Source organism: Urocampus carinirostris, chromosome 2, assembly GCF_059441175.1.
Source record: "Urocampus carinirostris isolate Australia breed hairy pipefish chromosome 2, RoL_Ucar_1.0, whole genome shotgun sequence".
Classification (NCBI taxonomy): Eukaryota; Metazoa; Chordata; class Actinopteri; order Syngnathiformes; family Syngnathidae; genus Urocampus; species Urocampus carinirostris.
This window is the reverse complement of record NC_142350.1, coordinates 4,530,001-4,536,284: the sequence shown is the minus strand read 5'-3', so window position 1 is coordinate 4,536,284 and position 6,284 is coordinate 4,530,001.

Here is a 6,284-nt window from a genome sequence, read left to right as displayed (position 1 = left end):
AAATATAAGCAGACGATTAAAGCGGGGAAATCTTCTATGGAGATAACAGTACTACCACGTGAAGATTTTAAAATAAACTTCATTCTAATCTGCTGCCCGCCCCATCTTTTTTTTCATTCACCCGCTACACCACTTGACCAGATCAAGTCACAGCAAAGGTAAATACAAGTAAGTTAGTAAGTGTTAGTAAGTACACGTAAGTAGTACTTATCCATTACCGTTTTCTTTTTTAAATGTGAATGTGTTTATCTGGGGTACAGGGGTTTGAAATGCACGAGCTAATTAGCGTCAGTTTCTCTCCCTCGCTGTACACCAATTTTATTTTGTGAACCCCAATATAGATCGGATACACTTCGTATCTTGGAGGTCAACTGTATTATACTTCAGCTTTTTCATTAGGACAAGATAATGAAGCAACCATTAAAGAACAATTATCGGATATAAAAATATTACAGGAGTTAAACATCTATGTCTGACATCTGCGGCGGTCGTCCGGCTAAAATAAAAAAAGGCCTCTACCCTCTGACAAGACTCATCCTGTCAGTAATAGGCGCACACAACCAAAGTCGACCTTTTCCGTCACCCTGACGCATCATGGAGTATCTTGGTCCTTATTTCAAACAGGTATCTCAACATATGGACAAAACAAGGATCTGAAAATGCATCCAGCGTAGAATAGAAACAACTTTCAACTCTTCTGCAAGCATCACCTAACTAAGAAAAAGACTCAAATTCCTTTACAGTGCATTAAGGAGTCAAAGAAGCTATCGGAAAACCACTCGATCCGACGCCCTTATTCATATTCGTTCGAGCTGCTAGAATTCCTTTTTTGTTTAGATGACACGAGCTACAAAAGAAGCGGTTAGCGAGCCTTGACAGAACCATTACTGGATGACTCGTTGATGACGTCTTTGAGCCAGCAAGTGTGCAGCTTGCCCTTTGCGTTCTTTATTTCCGGATCTTGACGACTGAGACTTATGGACCGGGGGTGGGCGGACATATCGGAATGGGAAATTATGAAAGGAATGAATGGTGACATTTGGATTACGAGTCACAGGACTGCGCAATGTGGACCAAAATAACAAAGAAATAAATCCGAAAAAACACTTTAAGTAAGGAGGTGGTAGAATTTCCCTCACACGGGGCACCAATTCTTTTTACAGGCAAATACTGCAATGCTTTTGCGCTTTGATTGCCAAATATTCTGTGATCCGTTATATCCAATCACACATTGCTGCAAGCGGGGACACGCAAATTGCATTTTTACCAGGCTTGGCGGTTCATTTTTGGCCATACTGTGCACAAGGAAAGTGAACTGCATCTGTGTAACCACAATGAATTATCCTGGATCGCCTTTTTCTGCAAACGGGGACAAGCTTTTTGTTAGGCCTGCAGACTTGTTTTTGCCGTTCTCTCCACCAAAATATGTAGTGCACCTGTGCCGCCACAATCTGTTATCCGTCATCCGTCAGAACACATTTTTGTCAAGTCTGGTGACTCTTTTTTAGCCGTTCTGTTCACCAAAAATGTAAATGGTCGGTATTTATATAGAGCTTTTCAAGTCAATGAAGACCTCCCAAAGCGCTTTACAATGTGCTTCACACTTTTTCTCTTTTACACACTAACTAACTGATAGCGGCGTCAGCCATGCAAGGCAACTACCTGCTATCGGGGGCATTAGGGATTCAGTGTCTTGCCCAAGGACACTTCGACATATAACACGGAGGAGCCAGGAATCACACCTGCGACCTCTTGATCCCAACACGAGCGCTCTACCTCCTGAGCTAATGCCGAACTGTGGCAGCTGTGATCCATTATCCCGAATCACATATTGCTGTGAGCGGGGACCAGGAGGCACATTACTGTCAGGCCTGGCTGCGTTTGTTTTGTCATTTTTTCCGCCTAAAATAAACTGTTCTTGTATGGCTCCGATCCACTATCCCCAACCCCATATTCCTGTGAGCAGGAGTTGGGAGAGCACACTTTTGTCAGGCCTGGCAGCTCTTTTTTCATTGTCATATATTCTGCCTAGAATGAACTGCACTTGGGCGATCCCAATCCGTTATCCCCCAATCCCATAACGCTGTGAGCGAGGACCAGCAGGAAGCACTTAGGGAGGTGTGTTGTTCTTGCCCATCTAACGTTTTTAATAAGTGAACTGGAATCATGCATCACATTACAAATAAAAACAAGTTATGTTTGTTCATATTTACAACTTCTGCAGTATAAAGTGTCAAATTCAAGAGCTCATTATGATGATGAGTCACAAAATGTTGAATAATAAAAAAAAAAAAAAAAGGTTGCCCTTAACAAGTTATCAGCCCCGCTGGTCGTTTAGCTGCCGTGACCTTTCTGCGGCGGGTTGTTTTCACTCTGGCTAAAGTGAAATGCACAGTTGTGGCTGCAATCTTTTATCCCCGATTGCTTGCTGTGAGGAAAGACCGGAAGAGCATACATTTGTCAGGTCTTGTGGCTCTTTGTGCCGTTGTGTTCACCAAAAAGTGAACTGGACTTGTGAGGCTGCCATCCATTATCCCTAATCACATATTGCTGTGAGCGGTTACCAGCAGAGCGCACTTGTGTCAGTACTAGCAGCTCTTTTTTTATCGTTATATATTAGTATATTTCATTTCCTCCCAAAATGGACTTTCTCGTGCGGCTACGGTTCATTATCCCTAATTCCAAATGGTAGTGAGCAAGGCACTTATGTCTAGAGGTGTGCCATTCCAGCCCACCTAAATTAAACTGCACAGTTGTGGCTGCAATCCGGTATTTCCGTTTAAGTATTGCTGAGGGCAGGGGCTGGCAGAGCGCTTTTTTTTAACTGGGGCCACTGAAGTGTGTCATGCTGGTTGACCTAAAATGATTTGCACAATTTGGCCGCGATCCACTCTCCCAGATCCTATATTTCTGCAAGCAGGGAATGGCAGAAGGCACTTTTGTGGGGAAGTTTGCCAATTGGGCCGGCCTGAATTGAAATTTGGCGGTGATCCATTATCCTTAGTTGACTATTTCTGAGAGAAAGGGCAGAGAGAGCAATTTTCTGTTATGCATGGTGGCTCTTTTATAATTTTTTCTGCCTAAAACGAACAGCAACCGTGCGGCCATTATCCCAGTCAACTGTTGCCGACAACGAGTCTGAGTGAGCAAAATGGTTTCATGAGTGGCAGCTTATTATAGGCACTTATTATAGGCACTTTTGTCTGGAGGTGTGCCGTTCAGGCCCACTTAAAATAAAATACTGCGATCTGTTATCTCCGTTCGACTATTGCAGAGAGCAGGGGCCGACAGAGAGCTTTTGTTTCCCGACTTGGGCCACTGGAGTGTACCATTTTGGCCCACCAAAAATGAAATTCTATGTTTTAGCTGAAATCCATTATCCCCAGTTTGTTTTGCTCAAAGCGGGGACCGACAGGCAAATTTGTGTACAGTAATGCGTAGCGGCTCTTATTTCTGTTGTTTGCCCCTAAAATTAAAAGCACCCATGCGTCTGTGATCCATTATTTCCACTTGATTATTGCTGCGAGCAGAACGCACAATAAGAATGGGGGGCACTTTCCAGATTTGTGCATATTGTGGGGGGATTCTGGTCCCCATTGAACCCAATAAACGAGGGATTACAGTCTGACACACTCTGGACTTTGTGTCGATGAGTTTTCAAAGGAAAATACATTTCAAAATGACATTGTTGTGGGCACGAGCACAGCTGATTCCATTCACGGCTATCCAAAGCAACATCTTACAAGGAGACATTGCTGTGCCCATCCATGCACATAACCTCATTTCGACAATGCCCCACTTCCAAAGTACAAAGAAAAAGCAGCTCACATTAAAAAAAAAAAGGAGTACTGCATTGACTAACCCTGAGCAGGAAACTCCCTTTCTTTGTTAAAAGCATCGCCATGGTAACTAGATTTGACAAGAGGCCTCCTCAGCTTCTGCGAGCTTGGTTCTTGTGGTGATTTATTTCTATTGCATCAAATACAATGAAAGAAATATGTAAACGCACAATAAAGTTTTGTCAGAAAAGACGAACATCTTCATTAAAATTTGAGACAAGGAGATAACTGAATTGACTCCTCTGGTGCACAGAAAAGGTCCGGAGACCCTCGGGATACAATGTGAATTCTGATGTGGGGATAACAAAAGGATATTGTCGGGGGATACAAACCTATGCTGATCAGCTAATGCAGTGTTTTTCAACAAGGGTGCCAGGCCCCACTAGTGTTCCGTGAAACCTTGTCTAGTGTTCTGCAGGACATTGCTCAATTTTATTTATTGTTGCTTTCTTCTGGCGATCAGTCGAGTAACTGTTTGCAGCAGCTCACTTTTGTGAATTTTTTCTTTTTGTATACTTATTACTTGCTCATGAGGTAGTACAGTGCATTTAATAATGTAATTTGTTAGATAAGGCTGTTTAAGATTGAATTGGTTGAAGACACTTATACAGGAAATACTTGATGAGGACCAGACAGGCTTCATTAAAGGAAGGCAAACACAAGACAACATAAGACGCACTACGCACATTATTGAAAGAATATTTAACACAGGTGAGAGTGCAATTTTTTTCCGTACAGATGCAGAAAAGGCTTTTGATGGCGTGAATTGGACATTTCTCTATAAGACACTTAGAAGATTTGATTTCAGTGATGAAGAAGTCATATGCAGTAATACTATATCAGAACCTACATGCAAGGGTTAAAATAAATTGTTGTCTAACTGGACAAAATAATTTGGAATGAGGTACAAGGCAAGGGTGTGGACTCTCTCCAAGCCTTTTTGCATTATTCATTGAACTGTAGGCACAATTAATTAGACAAGATGAAGGTATAAAAGGTGTAGTGATAGGAAGAGAACAAGATAAAATAGCGTTGTTTGCAGATGACATATTCATATATCTAACTCAACCCGACAAAATCTTTTCTTGATTGATGGAACTCCTAAAATTGTGTGGTAAACACAGTTTCTTGCAATTGATCATGTTCCATCCCAGGAACTATAAGAGAGATGCATTATTAATTGGAAGAGAAAATCAATTGAATATTTAGCTATAAAACTTGTAATCAATTAAGAGGGCTATTGAAAAATGGCGAAATATAGCATTGGATATGAGTTCAAGAATAGAGGTGGTCAATCTTACTGTCTTGCCAAAGCTCTTTCCAGTCCCTTCCAGTGTTGGTTCTCAGATCACAAATCATTAAATGGGATAAGTGGATATCTAGGTTTATTTGAGGTGGGTAAAAACACAGATTTGATACAAGACTCTCCAGCATCCCAAATATATGGGGGGCTTTGCCAGGCCTAGAAGAATACATTTACATTTATTATTTAAATTAGACCACTGATTTATTGGTGTAAAGATGGAGAGTTAGCAACGGCAAACACTGAGTACAAAATTTAATAGCATATATAAAATGTTTGAAAATGTAGATAACCAGCTGGGAGAAATAACTCACAATACAATTCGAAGATGGTATAAGATAGTTAGGAAACACAATTTGGAAAGGGAGGCAAGAAATCTGAGCTGGATTATAAAGGGTTCCAACAATGGGCGTGCAATATGTATGATGGTTGAAAAAGGCAAGCTGCAAAGTTTTGTGGAAATGAAAAAGAAATACGGGTTACAGGGAAGTGACTTTTTTCGTTACCTTCAATAAAAGACTACCGTACTATCAAAAATAAATAAAACTGGGGACGACTCTTAAGGTCATCAACATTTTTGAAATATCCTAAACCTTTATAGCAATTCCCAATATGTATAAATGTTTAATGGCATGTAGTGGGCATGTATCACTCTGTAATAAAAGAAAATGGGAAAAGGAGATGGATTTAAATATGACAGAAGACGAGTGGTGTCATATTTGTAAAACAGTGCACATCCACATCCACTAGATCCCAGATTCTGAGCAAATTCAACTGGAAGAATGTCCTCAGATTTTGTATTACCCCCAGGTTCAACAACCCTGCTGAGAACGTGGAGAGGTAGCTGGTGATGACATGCATGTATTTGGGCTTTTCCCAAGAATTACAATTACAAAGTAGATGGTGATAATGCCCTGCTTGATCTCCTCCTGTTGAGTCAATCCGTGCCGTCCCAATTGTGTTTGAGAGGGACAACATCTCATTTTATTGTGATTTGTTTGTTTAATTTCCTTTATCTGCTGGTCTATCTGCTTTTCACTCTTTCTCTTTCTTCCATCTCTCCTTTTAGTGCTTTTTCTACAATGTGGCCCCTGAGCTTAAATGAGTTTGACATACTGTCCTATGTCCTACGTGGTCCACCT